This window comes from Acinonyx jubatus, chromosome A3, assembly GCF_027475565.1.
Source record: "Acinonyx jubatus isolate Ajub_Pintada_27869175 chromosome A3, VMU_Ajub_asm_v1.0, whole genome shotgun sequence".
NCBI classification, from domain to species: Eukaryota; Metazoa; Chordata; class Mammalia; order Carnivora; family Felidae; genus Acinonyx; species Acinonyx jubatus.
Window position 1 is genome coordinate 5,333,737 of NC_069388.1, and position 18,467 is coordinate 5,352,203.

Sequence of the window (18,467 nt, forward strand, 5' to 3'; positions counted from 1 at the left end):
GTCCCTGCCTTTCAGGATTCTATCCGCTTTTTTTTGGGGGGGGGGTGTCGGGAGCATACGCAAACAGTCCAACCCCCCGCGATGAAGGCCATCAGTGAAGACTGCCGAGCCTTTCCAAGGGGACCCCTCCCACCACGCCCCCCTGTCTGCCACTTTCTTTCCCACCCCTGTTGCATCCCCAAATGAGACATAAGCTGACATCTGACAGGGAGTCTCTGAGACATAGTTTGCTCTCCTGCTAAAAAGGGCCATTTTCACTGGCTTCCCCCTTTTGTCTCGAAAACGTCAAACTCCAGCCGCCTTCTTGAGACCAAGAGGCCACCAAGCTGAGGACAAAAAAAGCCAAGGTGCCTGGAACCCTCAGGGGTGGAGCAGCGACAGCCTCGGGCCCTGAGGGTGCCACCCAAACAGGGCCCCATCCAAGCATCCCCCCTCCCTACTCCTCGACATGCGAGGAAAACAAACTCCCGTTTGTTTGTGCCGCTGTTAGTTGGGTTTTGTGTGGCTTGCAGACTGCAGCATTTCTCACTGAGGCAGAATTCAGTGAATTTTGTCTGAAAGGGTCTGGAAAATCTAGACAGAAGAGGTAAAAAAAAAATGCACAAAGTCCCTTGTCCTCAAAAATTCACCATCAGTCGGGTGGTTCCCTAGCCACGGGGCCGGCTTGTGAGTCTGGCAGATGGAGGGGCCACACCGTGTCTGCCGGAGGCACAGGCTCGAGGGCTGAGCTTAAGAGCTCTTGTCCCGAGAACGAGGGACATGAACTCAGACCTCCTGCACCCCGCTCAGACCCCGGAGACCTCTCTGGAACCCCGCCTCTGTCCTTGTCATTCACTCGCGCTGTAAAAACAGTGTCTCTCAAACCCCAGCATCCCCCGGGGGTCTTTTCTGAGAGCAGGTTCACACCCAGCAGGTGCACAGTCTACTTTGCCAGCCCGCTCCCAGGGGGTGCCCCTGCTGCTGGCCCGGGGACCACTCTTCGCGCAGGGAGAGCGTGGAGGGCCGCTGGCTGTGTCTAGAGCCGTCCCGTTGGCGGTCCGTCACGCTGTCCTGCCTGCAGAATCAAGGCCGTGCCGGGTCCTCTGTACTCGAATGGGCACAGACGCCCTATCTTGTCCCTAAATTCTTCCCTCCTGCAGTCTGGCGGGCCTCTTCGGTTGTGGATTGGAAATCAATTCCCGGGGGTTCGGAGAGACTTGGAGTGGCCAAACTGTCCTGGTTTGCCCGGGCCGGGGGGCTTCCCAGGGATATGGGGCGTTCGATCCCGGCGGGCTGGGAAGTCGGGGGGTCGCCCTGTCTAGACTGTGGCCTGAGTGATTAAAGGCAAGGCAAGGCAGCTCAGTCGAGTCCTTGGAAGCCAGCACAGTGAATGCCTGCTGGTGTCAGCACCCCAGGCACATCAGGGAATCCGGCACGGCCCCGCTCTGGTGGAGGGGGACACATCTGCTCTTGGCAATTTCCTCTAGACGTCCCAGACCTGGGTCCGGAGGCCTGGATAGTTGGGGGACGCGATGCGCGAGCCCCCGCCCGCCTCGGGCTTGCTGCGGCCACGTGGGGCTGCAGGCGGTGGCCCTGTCACTGCTCCTTGCCGCGGCACTGAAGACTGGGGTCGGGACAGAATGAGGTCGCGGGTTCTCCGCAGCTCCCTGGTTTGCAGGGGCCTCCCCGCCTCCCACAGCCCCGGGCTCTTAATGACTCGCTCAGCTCCTTAACGGAAAAAAAAAAAAAATGTGCACTCGTTCCCAGCTGAATGTCCTTAATTTGCCTCATTTGTGCCTAAAGCACAGGGTAAACCAATGTGAAGCGACAGGGCTATTACCACGATGTGACGTCCCTCCTTCCGAAAGTGTGTTTGTGGCGCTAACCAGACACGGCGGGAGGGGGTGGCCAGACGCCGCCTATAGACGCAGTTCACTTTCTGGCCCTTTTTTGCTTTGGTTTGTGGTTGTGTTTTTAAGACGTGACCAATATCGAAGAATTAAAAGATTTCAAGTAAAAATCCATGTTTCTAATTTCTCTTCAATCGAGCAAGACCGACTCCACCTTGGGACACACGGACGCTTTGCTGGGGCTGAGGACAGACTGCCTGCCCCTCAGGAGCAGTGGGGGCGGGGAGGGGGGTGGGGGACGGGGAGGGGGATGGGAATGTGAGCCCTCCAGCCAGCCTGCCCCCCCTCCCCCCCGTGGCATTGATTTAGAGCCTTCTCTGAATTGTTTCTTGTGTTATTTTATTCAGCGAGCACGTTATCAGTAATGGATTCATCTTCATAAGTAACTGCTGACTTACGGCCCCTCTGAAGACAGGACTCCCCACACGGGCTGGACTTTGGACCCACTCGGGACCAGAAGCAGGAAGTAGGGAGGCTCAGGCCAGCTCAGGGGCTGGTTGGGGGTAGAATTTCAGAATTAAGCCTTCACATTTCCCGTTATTGTGCAAAAGTGTGTATTTGTTGTGAAAATGGGTATGAATTTTTTATAGAAATATCAAGAAAGAACATAATGAGTATCTATTTTTTTTAAGTGTTCATTTATTTATTTTGAGAGAGAGAGAGAGAGTGTGTGAGCACATGTGCCAGAGCAGGGGAGGGGCAGGGAGAGAGAATCCCAAGCGGGCCCGATGCAGAACTCGACCTCGCAAACTGAGATCACGACCCGAGCTGCAATCAAGAGTCGGACGCTTAATCGACTGAGCCACCCAGGCGCCCCCATAATGAGTATCTATTAAGGGACAGAGGATGCCGCGTGTCCTCCAAGCCATGTAAGAAGCTGGCCAGAAAATACCCTTGACCGGCAGCTCTCTAGTCTTTAACTAACGCACTTTGAACAGGAAGTGCTCAGTTAGGTGTCTATGGGGCATACGTCTGCTTGAGTACGTGTAAAGGCCTGCTTCTTAGTAGGCAAATCTACAGCAACAGAAGGATCAGGGTCATCTCATTACTTGATTTATTACTTTTATAGAGAAGCAAATTTAATTACATGGGAAAAGGGTTAACATCAGATACATGGAAAGCAGCAAGGCAGGACGTAGGGCGTGATCCCATTATAACTGAGTAAATATTTAAACGTGTATACAGAAAGATGAAACGCTCAAGTCAAAATGTTGGCTTTTATTGGTGGATAGATCGTTGGGTTATGTTTTGGTTTTTCAATTCTCATTTTGTAAAGAATCTTGGCGATCAGTTCGATTTCTCAAGTTGAGTTTCCTTCAAACTGCTTAGTTGCTATTAGCAAATGCCTGCCAAGGACCCAGGTTGAGCCCTGAGTGCATGCCAGACGTCGCATCTGTAGTCTAGGAAGGAAAAAGGAAGGGAAGAGAACAAATGCTAAAATTTCTTTTTTTAAAAAAAAATTTCAATTTAAAACACTGCCAAAGGATTGCTTTTGACTCCCCACTGTCTCAAACCATGTCAGATGGTCATTTTTAACCGCAGGGGGGTCTGGGAAGTTGAATGTTTATAAGCAGGCCCACCACTGCCTGAGCAAAATCGAGGTTCTGGTTAGGGACCTTGCAGTAGCCACGTCCCAGAACAATGGTGGCCATAACCTCATTTCCCATGTGCTTTACCACCTGCTGTGCTAGTGTTACACGTGGTTTGTGTCTGCAATTCAGGACTATTATTATTCCATGTCACAGAGAGAGAAACTGAAATCAGGGAGGTGAAGCTATGTGCTCCACGGTGTCAGACAGACCCGGGATTCTAGCATCATCTCGTCTGGGTCCAGAGCATCTGGGTCCACCCAATCACCAGGGCGTAACAAGAAAAACAGTCACTTAGGGATCAGCACACACATGTCAAAGAACAGTCATTTCTTCTTGAATCACACTTGTGGCCTCTTGGGTCCCTTAAGACCCGAGAGAGAGAGAGAGAGAGAGAGAGAGAGAGAGAGAGAGCTTCTCAAACAGAATGTGCATCCAGACCACCGGGGCACTCTGTGAAAATGCAGATGGGATTCCTGGTGAGCCCTAGGCTTTGCACTATTTCTTTTTTTTTTTTTAGTTTATTTTACTTATTTTGAGAGAGAGAGGGAGAGAGGGAATCCCACTCCACACTGTCAACACGGAGCCCAATGTGGGGCTCGATCTCATGAACTCTGAGACCATGATCTGAGCCCAAATCAAGAGTTGGTCGCTTAACTGACTGAGCCACCCAGGCGCCCCGTAGACTCTGCCCTTCTGACACGCTCCCAGGTAGTGGCCACGCTGGTGGCTGCAGACCACACTCTGAGTGTCCCACCTCCCTGGGGCTGATCTCCTGGATTCCAACAATGCCCACAGAATACAGCGCCACGGGGAGCAAAGGCCACCGCACAGGACCCAACAGGACAACTCTTCACATGATGAAACCAGGCCGAGGAGAGCTTTGCTCCCGCCTGTTTCCTTGAGGAGGGAACCTGCTCCCTCCACTAGGTCAGGTCCAGGACTCTGGAAGGACCAAGGGACAGTCCTCAGACCCACAGGGGCATCAAGAACTGCTGTTGGTCAGGGCCCCCTCTTCCCAAGCCACACTTTTTGTGTCATTACTGTCATTTGTGTCATTACTGTTATTTCTGTCATTACTGTTGTGTCATTACATTATTTGGCACTTTGAGAACGGAAATAGTCCCAGAGCACGTGTTCGTTAGTTCACTCTTCGTCTGGGCATGTTTCTAAGGAGAACATACAGTCACAGCCACGATCTCGGAAACGTCTTCCATCCCCAAACAATAACTGAGATAGTTCAACTGTGTATTTTCCTATAAGGAAAGGAAATCGAATTAATTTTTAAAATTGGGAAGACAATATCAGAAAGGTGTAAAGGAAAAATGAGAAGTTCCACGTGTTCAATCCACCACTAATCCCTCGGTGGATTTAATTCCAGGCCCTTCTCTATGACACGTCTCCTCTGGGTGACACAGGCTATGGACCCCACGTTCACTCAGTATTACATCATAAGCGTGTCCCCTTGATTAAAAATGCTTTTTAATCACGAGTTTTAATAATTGCTATAAATATTCCACCTCAAGGACATTCGATAATTTATTTAGCGGTTTTTGCAGTGTTGGACATTTAATTTTTTAAAAAGTCAAATAATGCCATGATTGATGTCTGTTTATATTAACCCATTTTCGTTTCCTGATTATTTTCTTGGGCCAGCTTCCCAAAAGTGGAACTATCGAATAAAATAGATGAGTGGGTTTTTTTTTTTTAACATTTATTCATTTTTTGATAGACAGAGACAGAGTGTGAGCAGGGGAGGGGGAGAGAGAGAGAGAGACGGAGACACAGAATCTGAAGCAGGCTCCAGGCTCTGAGCTGTCAGCACAGAGCCTGACGTGGGGCTCAAACTCATGGACCAGGAGATCATGACCTGAGCTGAACTCAGGCACTTGACTGACTGAGCCACCCAGGTGCCCCTATTTTTTAAAAATTCATTTATTTATTTTGAGAGAGAGAGAGAGAGACAGAATCTGAGGCAGGCTCCAGGCTCAGAGCTGTCAGCACAGAGCCCGACGTGGGGCTCGAACCCATGAACTGGGAGATCCTGACCTGAGCTAAAGTCACACGCTTAACCGACTGAGCCACCCAGGTGCCCCAAGTGTCTTTAATATATGTTCACACCCACATGATCAACCAGTTGTTCCTTATCATGAAAGTGTTTCTAACAATGTATGACACTCTGTTGTTCCACACTATCCTGGATCTAAGTATTATTATTTAAAAAAAAAAATCTTTGTCCAATTAACTTTTAAAACGGTCTCTCATTGTCTTGATTACATTGATTAATTCTGAATATATTTCTTCACAGATCCATTACTAAGAATTTCATAAATTAGAGCCCTAAAGGGAACGTCTCAGCTGGATTTTGAGGCTCGTTCTCTCTGAATGGGCTGGAAGGCCTAATACTCTGTGCTGCTAAGAAGCCCTCCAGCCTTCAAATTCAGGTCAGCTGGGCGGGAAAGCAGGGGAAAGGAAGTTACTTTTTTGGCTTTGTGGCAACCTGAACTTTAAGAACGCATTGGCATTGGAGGCCCCGAGTGGGGAATCGATGGTCTGGGGCGTCAGGCCTGTTTTGGGGTTTGCTGTGCTCTGGAAGGAACCCTGAGGTGACATGTGATGGGCCCGTCGCGTGGGTCTGAAGAACATTTTGGTCTGTGTGGGGGCATGAATCACAAGGACAACAGGAACAGGTCGTAGCCCCACTATGTCTTTCCACGGGTTACGCTAAATGGCGCAGTTGGGGGTGGAGAACTTGGGGTGACTGGCTATGGCCCTGTCCCCTGGCCCTGGGCGACTTTTATGACTTTATTCAGCTGTAACCTTCGGGAGGCGTCTCAATGACACCAGAGCGGCTTTCTCTCCCCGCTCAGCCAGCTCACCAGACACGCTTTTCCTTTCCAGGACCACATCCATCACGGGCCTAAATTCAGGAACCGTCTTGGCATTTATCAATCAGCCAGAAAGCAGAGCCAGTGTTAGAAGACATCTCATTAATTTTGCAAGTGTGATTTATGCCCTATTTAAACTATGGATTAAATTCCACGCAAGGGGAAAGAGAAATCAAACAATTAAGAACAGAGCTGCTAGACAGGCTGTGGCATTGGGAATCAGGAGACCCAAGTTCAAGGCCAGCTGGGGGAGTGCAGGCCAGAGAACACTGGCCTTCAGTGTTCTCACCTGATGATTAAAAAAAGTCACACGGAAGGCACCTTGCAGAGAGCAAAGCACTGTCCATTCGGTGGTGGTGGCATAAAACGTCCACCTCCCTTCCACGTTGGTTCTGCACAACCAATGTAGTTTGTAAGGCTGTATAATCATTTAAAAAATGTATTTTGTAGGGGCACCTGGGTAGCTCAGCCAGTTAAGCATCTGACTCTCGTTTCATTTAATTTTTTTAATGTTTACTTATTTTTGAGAGAGAGAGAGAGAGAGAGAGAGAAAGAGAGAGACAGACAGCATGAGCACGCTCAAGCAGGGGAGGGGCAGAGAGAGAAGGGAACAGGATCTGGAGCGGGTTCAGCGCTGACCGCAGAGAGCCCGATGCGGGGCTCAAACTCATGAACCGTGAGATCATGACCTGAGCTGAAATCGGACGCTTAACCGACTAAGCCACCCAGGCGCCCCAGACTCTTGATTTCAGCTCAGGTCATGATCTCACGGTTCATGGGATCAAGCCCCGCATCGGGCTCGGTGCTGACAGCATGGAGCCTGCTTGGGATTCTCTCTCTCCCTCTCTCTCTGCCCCTCCCCTGCTTACGCGCATGTGCACGCATGCACACACACACACACACACACACTCTCTCTCCCTCAAAATAAATAAATAAACATTTTTAAAGTATATATATGTTTTGTAAATGCGTATGTACTTTTTGTATCTATACATACAACATATTATGTATTGATATATGATCTATATCATATATAGATGTATGTGCATGAACATACATATGTGTATATATGTATACTTAGATATACATAAGTATATTGATATGTATAAATATGATATACATAGATGTATATAAAAATACATTTTTATCCATGTTTTATTTTTATTTATTTATTTTAAATGTTTATTTATTTATTGTTGGGAAAGAGAGTACAAACGGGGGTCGGGCAGAGAGAGAATCCCAAGCAGGTTTCAGACTGTCAGCACAGAGCCCGATGTGGGGATTGAACTCAGACACCGTGAGATCATGACCCGAACCGAGGTCGGATGCTCAACCAACGGAGCCACCCAGGAGCCCCTCCCTATTTTATTTGTAGCTTTAATTATAAATCACAGGCAGACCACTTTTTCAAATGAGAGGATACTTTGTGTTTTTCTGTAAACCCTGTTGGTTATTTCTACAGCGTTCCCCCATCAGAATGCTTTTTGAAGAAAAATCTACAACGTAAAATAAAGAATCAACCGAGCCAGAGTTTCCTTCATAGCACTGGCTGGGCTGGAGGAATTCTAGCAGGTGACCCAGGCAAAACACGCTGGGGTGAGCCTGCCCCCAGACTGAGCCCCACTGTGTCCGGACAAAGGCTCCTGGTGGCAGATTTTAGCATCTAAACTATAGCTTCATGGTCATCGAGTGACTGCAGACTTTCTCTGTGTTCACTACAATCTCAACAACTCATTCGTGCTTTTACGGTGATGATAATATTTATCTCTCCAGGCAGATGGCCACGTTCATGCTCATTTAGCCACAGCAGACTGTCCAGTGTGCGGCTGAATTGCTTCCTTCCCCAGCATTATCCGCTTGGCTAATTGAGTTTGGTTAATCGAGGTCGTGATGAATGAAGCCCGAAGTGGCTGCCTGGGGCGTCGCCTGTTGGCGAGGTCAGGTGGGGAGACCAGTCCTTCAAAGGGTGGGCTGCCGGAGAAAACCCGAACAGGGCATCTCGGCAGGACCCCTGGGACGGGGCTGACTTCTCCCTGGGCCCGGCGCCAAGGGACGCCAGGACTTTTGGGGGCCCAGGAAAATGGTCCAGCTGCTTTTAGAATCAGGAAAAATAATGGCTTGGAGGAGAGCAGGGTGTCTGGAAAGCTCCGGGATGCTGAGTGCAGAAGGGGCTAGCAGGGGCGGGAGGAGGAGGGTCCCACTAGCATGCTGGAGACCTGTGGCGGGGGTGGGGCGTCTATACAGGGTGCGCACAAGCTGCCACTGGGTAGTGACAGGGTAGGAGTCCGGGGAATGGAGGGCGGGGGTGGGAGACTGTGGTGCCATCCGCTGGGGATACAGAGATGCTGGGTCTGTGTGTGGAGAGCAATGGCAGAGACCTTACAGCCACATCGGCACCCACCACCTTCCTTCCCCAGCGACCCCGAGGGCACTCCTTCCTGCCCTCTGTCCACCTCGTGCCACACCTCACCCCTCCACCTGCTGCTTCCCACCCTCTGCAGAGGCGCTGTGGGTGAGCATCACCACAACCTCCCTGCACCCCGCTCCCACCCCTGCCTGCTCTCTGCTGCTCCTTTAACTGGGTTCGCGGCAGCCTAGAGCACAAGCTGAATGATCCCTTTGTCTTCTAACCTCCTTTACAGCTTAGCTGGAACTTCTCTAACATGTGCACCCAGATTCCTCCAGAGGTAAAAGCAAGGGTTCATCTCCCCGGGGCCTGGGGTGGGGTGGGGGTGGGGTGGCTGCAAAGGCTGGAGTTTATTTAGAGCTTGTGTTTTATCTTGTAAACCCTCACAGCTCTCATATTCTGCCACAATACACGTCCGTATCTTCTTAACGGAAAAATAAGTGTCCCTGGCAAGTCTCTGGGCAAACTCTGTGCTCCAGGGAAGACAGGCGAGATGGGCGAGGCGTCCAGGGCTCCAAAGGCAAGGAGGGGTCGCTGTGGGTGCCGATCCTGGGCTCGAACGACCCTGAGGCCAGCGGCTCCCTGTGCCGTGCACCTGTGCTGTGCCTTCCTGGTCCTGTGCCCAGCCCGCCTGAACCCCGTTTTGAGAGATGGGGGCAGACTCTCAAGGGTAGAGGCTGGCCGTCACTCCTGCCTCCCAGCAGATGACATTCTTACAAAGCACCGCCTTGAACATCTCGTGTGGGGATAACACAGACACAATTCGGTCACTCGCCACGTCAGTATGCTTTCGCGTAGTTGCTCACTTTTAAGAAATAGTTACTAAAAGCCGACTGTGTCCAAACCCCTCGCTAGATACTTGGGAAACGCTGGTGCCCGGACAGACCAGTCTCTCTCGGGGTCTAGCATGCTGGCGATTTCAGGGTATTTGCTCGAGCAAAGCCAGACTGGAAGGCAGAAAAACGCATCTGTGTCTGGATGAAGTGGGGCGCGTTTCTGGGCACACCCGGGCTTCCCAGTTCAGCATTTACAGAAGTGCCTGCTTTTTGGGGGTGGGGGCGCTCGTCCCAAGAGCAAGAGGGGGTGCACAGTGTCACACAGACTTGGGAAAGGTTGGGGAGCCGGTGCCCGGGAGAGATGTGGGACGTACATTTGCAGGTTAGATTGCTGTAGATCCTGTGGGCCAGCTCTCTCCAGCGTTTCCACACGTAGCCCCTTTTCCCTGCAGCATCTGTTAACATCTGGCCGCATGGGTTCTGCTGCGCCCCCTTTCAGAAACACCCATCTTCACCCTTTCCTGCTGGTTTGTGGCCCCAGCGTTTTCCTCTCTGGTCTGCCTTTGGGGGGAGACTTCACCTGTTCCCTCCTTTGGAGAACGTGTGAAGCTGGACGCAGCTTGATGGTGTTTTTTGGGATGGTGCACAGCCCGTCCCGGGGTGGGGGGGGTGCCGTCACCGGGAGCTTAGGGACGACGTAGGGATAAGGAGGATCTTGCTGCTTTAGACGGCTTTGGCACAGCCCCTAAAATGGTAACAACCAGCCAGAAACATTGAAAATCACAACAACAAAATGGACAGGGGTGGGGCGGGGGGAGGCCCTCAGGAAGGAAACACCAAGTCCGTGCAGCCAAGAAAGGTCATTTAGAAATAAAGTGGGGAAGCAGTTCCCGAGACTGCCCTGGCCGGCTTGGAGCTTCAGAAAAACACGGTGACCTGCTTCGGGGCCTAGGGAGCTCGGGGAGGGGCGGGGGGGGGGGGCACAGGGAGGGGGAGTGGAGGGGTGGGGAGGGACTGAGAAGACGACGATGCCCCCAGGCTCCCAGCTGGCCAGGCCATCCTTGCAAGCCACCCCGCAGCCAACGCTTCCCGGACCCACGGTGGGGACCTGGGGCGCCCTGCCACCCCGTCCACCCCTTCCGCGCGTCCCCGGAAACTTCTCTGGCATCCCATTAGGTTCCCAGGTGACAAAACAGCCCTGTGTCCCATCCTCCTCTTCTTCCATATTCTAGTTCCCTTCCCATCTCTCCTCCGGCTCTGCTATTCTCCCCGACCATTTCCCCGGCCGCGCCCCACGCCCCCCAGGCACACTGGCTCGCACGCCACAGTGGCCTCGGCTTACACAAAGGAACCACGGCCATGCAGCTCCACGAGCCACAACCGCGAGGGTGTTTTTGACCGTGCAGCTGCATCTGCCTGGGAGCGGGGCTGCAGAGACGCGGGAAGACGGCGGGGTCTTAAATAGCAGCTCTGAGACGTTGGCTGTTGCTGGGCCAGGGGGCTGCTGCCCTCTCCCCTGCCCCCGACACCTCTCAGCCTGGGTCCCCGTTGCCATGTTCCCGTGCGGGTTCATGGCCAGAGAGGGGCCCAAGGTCTCGCCGGGGTCTCCTCTTGCCACGGGAACGACAGTTCTCAAGCGGGACACGTGGCCGTGTCTGGAGACATTGGACAGCCGCGACTAGGGGTGGGGGGTGTGGCTGGCATCTGGTGGGTAGATAGAGGCCAGGGATGCCGTCCGACATCCTGCGGTGCCCAGAACAGCCCTCACCACCGAGAACGACCTGGGCGCAAACCTCGCCGGGGCCCCGGGCCGAGAAACCTTGAACTACATCCTTTTCTCTCCCTCCCTTGGCGGCCCTATCGTTGATTCTGGCAGAACTTGGGCTAAAACAAGGTTGAATCGGCCTCAACTGTTTTTGTGCAACTGTTATGTGTTTCATAGATCCCTTGAAAAAATTTTTTTAATGTTTATTTGTTTTTGAAGGAGAGAGAGAGAGAGACAGAGCACGAGCAGGGGAGGGGCAGAGAGAGAAGGAGACACAGAATCGGAAGCAGGCTCCAGGCTCTGAGCCATCAGCCGGGAGCCCGACGCGGGGCTTGAACCCACGGACCGCGAGATCCTGACCTGAGCTGAAGTCGGACGCTTCACTGACTGAGCCACCCAGGCGCCCCTAATGTTTATTTATTTTTGACAGAGACAGAGCGTGAGCAGGGGAGGGGCAGAGAGAGAGGGAGACACAGAATCCGAAGCAGGTTCCAGGCTCCGAGCCATCAGCACAGAGCCTGACGCAGGGCTCGAACCCACGGACCGCGAGATCCTGACCTGGGCCGCGGTCGGGAGCGCCACCGACTGAGCCGCCCGGGCACCTCATCACAGATCTCTTTCGGGAAGTCCCTCTGCATTCTGAAGTCAAATAAACGTATCTGAAGTGGGAACTGGGTGTGATGACAATGGTTTCGAAACCAGTTGTCACCCGCCACCGATAGACGGCGCGCCTCGAAATAAGTACCACGAAGATACAGCCGAGGTTACTCACGCTGTTGGCTGGAGGCGGTTGCCCACGAAGACGCTGAACGCAAGGCTCCCTTTCCGGTGGTTGTTGCAACTCATGTGGCCGAACGAGGCGGTGGACAGGCCAGCAGGCCGTGGAGACTTTCTCCCGGAGGGAGGAAGAAGCTGCAGGAATCAGCCTTCTCTCTCTGCGGGGTGATACTCCCTCCGGCCCTGCCTTCTTGGGGGCTGCTGGTGGTGCACACCTCGTACTAAGGGACACCACAGCCCGCCCTTCTTAGGCCCACCAGGGAGCTGGTGCCCCGCTTCGAGAGCCTCTAGGAGGGATCATCAGTACAGCCACCCTCCGCCTTGCAATCCCAAGCAAGCCACCCAAGCTTTCTCAGCCTCCGTTTCCTTACCTGGAAAATGGGGATTTGCATCCACAGCCAGCGTGGTTGCGAGAGCTCAGGGGGAGAACACACACACATTCCGAGCTCAGCTCAGCGCCGAGCGTGATGACTCTTAATAATTTCGCCCTTATCCCCGATGCATCATCCAAAAGAAAGGAGTAGACAGTGTCTGATATGACATCAGGCAACAGACGCCTACATACCTTTAATGAGATTTGCATGTTATGTCAATATGTACACGTGCACATGCATAGAAGGCTGTAAGCGTTCTAGAAGCCGGATTGCCCTTCCTGACCTTCAGATCCCTCTGATTTCCCAGCCGGCTTCCTCCTTCTCACGTGCCTGGAGGACGACTCCCTTGCTGCTCCGAAGGGCCCAGATCTCTACTCTTAGCCCCGAGGAAATTCCCAGGAGGCCAGGGCAGTCTTGGAATCCATGAGCCTGGAGAGGTGTTGGCCACAGCGATTGGAATCAAGACCCAGGAGGATGGAGTGTCACGCCTGAGCTCCCTTGTCCCTGTTCCTTGCTCCAAGCAAGGCTCCTACCTGTGCCCCACACCCCAATCCCCTGCCCAGCCTCCCCGCCCAAGCAAAGCCCAAGCCAGACCCTGTCCCGGCCAGGGAGCCGGGGCTCGGCCTGGCTAAGGGGTCATTTCCTGCGGTTGGAGCCCACCAGCCCCCGGCTCTGACGTGGATGGGTGGCCTTTGGACCTGAGGCTCAAGGACCTGTCCCGCTGTCGTGGGTGTGGGTCCTCCCGGCTGTTAAAAGCTTGTGAGGGACGACATCCGTAGCTGCAAAATGAGGATAATAATCCTTCCGGCCTCCAAGAGCTGACTCAAGGGTTGGGTGGGACAGTGTAGTCCAACGTTTCGCCTGGAGGCTGGGACACAGGGAACCTGAAATGGATGGCAGCTGCTACGAACAGTTTTCGGTCACGCGGAGTTTGCCCGTGGGAAGCAGACCCGCCGAGCCCTCAGTAGTCGGTCAAGGGGAACCTTGGGCTGGAATGTTTTCTTTGCTTCTTTTTTTCAATGAAAAAATGTTAATGTTCGTTTATTTTTGAGAGACAGAGAAACAGTGTGAGCAGGGGAGGGGCAGAGAGAGAAAAGGAGACACGGAATCCGAAGCAGGCTATAGGCTCCGAGCTGTCAGCGCAGAGCCCGGCGCGGGGCTCAAACTCACACACCGCGAGATCGTGACCTGAGCCGAAGTCGGACGCTGAACCGACTGAGCCACGCAGGCGTCCTGAACTAGAAATTTTTCTAAAAAGCAAACATTGGTGGAACTATTGGACTCTTCTGCTGCCAGGTTGTGATAAGTGCTATGGAGAAAAATGAAGGCGGGAAGGGGATGGTGTGTGTGTGTGTGTGTGTGTGTGTGCAATTTAAACGTACAGCGGTGAAAGCCTCAAAGGGAAGGCGATATTTGTGTAACAATCTACACAAAATGAGGGAGTAACCCATTGGAATAGCAAGGAGCCTATTTCAAGTAGAGGAAGCAGCCAGTGCAAAGGCCCTGGGGCATCTGAGGGCTGGCAAGGAGGCAGGTGGGCTGGAGCAGAGGGAGCTGGGGGAAGAGTGGGCAGAGCGGGCAGAGGCCGGGGGAGGTGGTGTGGGACCTGAGTCACAGCCACAATGTCGTGAGATGCGGATCCGTGGGAGGATCACGAACAAAGAAGTGACAAGGACTCACCTTGCACCTTAACAGGACCCCTTTGGCTGCTGAGATGCAGACATGAGAGCCAGGCAGACCCAGGAGCCCGGGAGGAGGCAGCCACGGGCCTCTATCCAGGTGAGAAACGGTGTGGATTGCAGCATGGTGGAGCGACAGGTATCCAGAAGGATTCCTGCTTTCCTTGCTTGAGCTCCCGCCGTGCTTTCTGTCCTGGCCCCCTCGGGCCATCGCGGTGGGGACAGAGAGGATGGGGGAAGGACAGAGCTGACTGCAGATGGCCAGGGACGGCTGCGAAGGGTGTGAGAGCTGGCCGAGAGCAGGCCCTCGACCTTGGCTTGGCAGGAGCCAGGACCCCCACGGCCGCACTCTGGCCAGCGGGGAGGGTAGACAGACATTCACAGGCTTCCCAGGCTGAGCAGGGCAGGGCCGCCTCCACGTCCTGTCTCCCACAGAGGCTCAGATCCATGCGAGGGCAGGCGCAGTGTTATTCCAGCTGAAGACGGCAGGGACCCTCCCAGCACGGCACAGGCAGAGAGTGGGCAGGACATTCCTGTGCTGGACGGGGGCTAGGCCGTGGGGGTGCCAAAGATCCCCGTCATCTGGTGGAATATTCCGCACGGACTGGGCTTCGGTCCTGGGGGGAGGGCGCTGGAAAGGGCGTCTGGGTGCCCCAGGACCTAGTGGTGGCCTATTTGAGTGTCTGGGTTCCTGGGAGCAGTGCTTGGGGAAGCCAAGATAGGTGATTATTCACAAATAAGCCGGGATGGCGGAGAAAGAGAGGGAGGGCAAAAGGGGAGATAAAACCGGGAAGTGGAGACCGCGTCAGGCGGAGCCAGGAGTGAGCGTTTCCTCGCGCACGTCTCTGCATAACTCATGGCCCTGCTATTTGCTGAGCGCCTGCGTGGGGCCAGACTCTGTGCTCCCCCAACCCCCCCCCCCAGTCTCCTGTGTTCACCCCACAGCCTGGGATGTTCTCTCCGCTCCCCCGACCCAAGGATGGGCCAAGGGCTTCCTCCCCCTGAGAACAAAGCCCTCCTCTCTCTCCAGGGTATTGCTGTGGATCTTGTCTGTCTTGTGTGAGCTCCAGGCTTCTCCATCCAGGAGCCTCCTGCCCTCTGGGGGCATTTGGGGGTGTCGGGGGGCATATCTGGTTGTCCAGACTCGGTGAGGCAGGGGATGCCCCTGGCACGGGGTGGGTAGGGACCAGAGATGCCGCTGAAATCCAGCAATGCCCAGGATGGCCGGCCGCAAGGAAGGACCCGTCCCAGATGTCGGTGGTGCGGAGGGTGGGAAGCCCAGTTCTGGGGGCGACGGAGGGTGGGCGTCTTGGGTGGAAGCATGTTCCTCCCACCACTGCTGGCCCCGGCTTCAGGCGCTCTCCAGGTGCCAGCAGCCGTCCTAACCTTGCTACTGTGGTGTCCTCTCTTCCCCTCAGCCCTTGCCAAAAAAACAGAAAACTGCCCCATTTGACAGGTGAGGGATTGGGCGGCTGTCCCCGGACTCGGGGGTGGGGACAGAGGGAGGTGGAGAGCCCCCGGAGGAGAGACACGGCTGCCACTGGCATTTTAATGAGCGCGTCGGCCCCGCACAGACCTGGGAGGGCACCACCACCGTGCCCACGTGTAGCACGCACTTCTCTGGGTTCGTGGCCGTCATGGATGCAGGAGCAGGCCTGCCTTCTGGGAGCCCTAGTTCTCTGATCTTGTACGGCCAAGATACATGGAGGTCCCCCCCCCAGGTCCCCGCAGGGAAGGATTGGCCACCTGAGCTGCTAGGATCTCCACCAGCGGGGAGCCGTCTGTGGTCAGCCCTTGGGCTTAGACGGTTGTCCCGCCCAACGCCTCATCCCTCCTGGGGTGGCCAGTGTCCCCTGACTGATGGACACAGGGCTGTAGACACCTGGCCAGCTCGGCCCTACTCAGGACAAGTCCCCCTGTCATGGGACCTGGACCCCCACCCACCCTTCTTCCTCTCCAACCCCTTCACCAGTGTGGATCCCAAGGGCCCCCTGATGATCCTTCTGCTGCTCACTTACATGCATCTCGGGGTCTGCTTCCTGGGAACCTTGGCCCAAACGGCCCCCATTTCTCTGCAAAATCCTCCTCCTGGGGTTCTCCGCAACCACACCTGCTCCGTGGAGACAAAAGTGCCCTGAAAACCTGAACAGAATCCTGCCACATCCCAGATTGACCCCTTCTGTCACTTCGTGTTGCAGTTAAAAGAAAATTCCATCTCCACTTAGCCTGCACACACTGAAATGTCACCTCCTCCGGGAAGGCCATCCTGACCTCTCTCTGCCCAAACCACACTCTGCTCTGCTCTTTGCCGGCCCCTCCACCTGGCCGTCGATCGGCAGTGGCACATGAATGTTGCCAACAACCGGGCCGATGCATTTGGGAGTGGACCCTCCCCCAGCTGAGCTTCCGGATGAGAACACAGCTCTACAGACACCTGAGTTGCAGCATTTTGAGACCCTCATGAGAGAACCCAACTAAGCCGCGCCCACACTCCAACCCATGGGAACAATTGTGAGGTCATAAAAACGTGCTGCTTGAAGCCACTGAATTTGTGATCCTTTGTTATGCAGCCATAGAAAAATAATTCCCTGATTATTAGAAAAGTGTAGGCCACACCAGCAGACATTCATTCGATGGTATTGCTGTTACCTTAATTCCTTTACGCGTCCGTCCTGCAATGCTGGTGCTTTGACCAGCAAAACCTGGAACCCCAGGGCTTCGTCTTGGGGTGTCCCATTGTCAGCAGACCAGCTTTGGCCAGCTTTGAGAGGCACTGAGCGTCTTACCATCTAAATCTGATCTCAGGACAACTAAAAGTGTTTTTAAAATTACGAAATACGTAAAAAATTAAAAGAAAATCGTAAGCATTAGAATCAAAGGCATGTGCGCACGTGTGTGTGTGATGTGTGCGTGTGTGTGCGCATCCGTACGCACGCGGACGTGTGTCTGGGCGTGAGGTTGGTCAAGGCCGGAGCAGACAGGACGACGGTGCTCTCCCTCCCGCCGACTCGGGCTCAAGCCCCGAGTAGCTGCGGGGGGTGGGTGAGGGACGGGGGACTGTCTGCCTGGGTCCTGATCCCCAGCTGGCCGTCAGCGGGGACACAGGGCTGATGGGACCCCAGATGTCAATATCTACAGCAAATGCGAGACTATTTAGGTACAATTTAGCAGAAATGAGTCATCCTGCAGACATAAACATTTTAATCGGAGTGACAATTTATTCAAACAATTTGACAATGCTCACACATGCAGAACAGATGGGCTGGGGTGGGGGGCCCAGCAAGCGAGCCAGTGGGGGAGGAGCCCCCGGCAGACGCTGGGCGGGCTGCTGGGGGTGCAAAATGGAAGGTAAGGGGCTCCCTGCCCCTTCCTGCCAGCAGAGGGGCTCCCGGAATGAGCGCAGGTCCCGAACCCCCGGGGAAACCTGCCTGCAGTTTCAGGCACCTCTGTCTGATGCCCAGACGGCTGGAGATGTGAGGGAAATTCTGGAGAGGGGAAGGCCAATCGTTTATTCACGCGGCCATTCGAAGAATTCGCTCAGCATCTGTTAAGGGCCAGGCACTGTGCTGGAGGGTGTGTGCGTGTGCGTGTGTGTGTGCACGTGTGCCCAAACATGTATGGGTGGGTGCACATATATGTGAGCGGGTGCACATGTGTGTGCACAGCCTAAACTATTATTAATGTCTTAGGGTTTTTGAATTTGGCGTGCATAGCTACCTGAGGCTGGCCCGGAAGCAGTCCCAGGACGAGGATTTTAGTCAAGGGGTTCGTTTGGGAAATAACCCTGGGAAAGCTCTCACAGCGTATGAGGAAATGAGGGAAGGAAGGGCGTGAAGCCGACACAGGGTATGTTGATGGTCAGGTCACCCGGCAGGTGACCTCCTGGAATCTCACTGGACTCCTGGGAGGTGGTATAGGCCATGCCTCAGGGGAGTCCTTCCCAAGGGCTGAGGGAGCCAGGCATTTTTTCCTTCACTCCCGCTCTCTTTCCCTTATATCACTTGCTCTGGACGAAGACGCTGCCGTGTTGAGGACACTCAAGGAGTCTATGGAGAGATGCTCACGGCAAGGAACTGAGGCCTCCTGCCAACGGCCATGCGAGGGCGCCATCTTGGAAATGGGACTTCCAGCCCCAACCAAGCCTTCAGATGATAGGGCGTTTGCTGACATCCTGACCCCAACCTCATGAGAGATGCTGGGCCAGACCCGCCTAGTTAAGCCCCATCCAGATGCGACACGATGTCTGCTAATGTTAGCTATGCAACAGCAGACAACTCATACGATACCTGTTTCTCCAGTCAATCGTAAAGGAACCTGCAGAGT

At 54.1% G+C, this 18,467-nt stretch overlaps 1 long non-coding RNA gene across 1 annotated transcript; it reads left to right on the forward strand.

Annotated features, from left to right (window-relative positions):
* The first annotated feature begins 14,163 nt into the window (after positions 1 to 14,163).
* LOC113595751 (uncharacterized) lies at positions 14,164 to 16,687 on the forward strand. The gene is made up of 2 exons (XR_008289748.1): positions 14,164 to 15,600; positions 16,343 to 16,687. It is a non-coding gene; the product is annotated as an uncharacterized LOC113595751 (long non-coding RNA).
* The last annotated feature ends 1,780 nt before the right edge of the window (positions 16,688 to 18,467 follow it).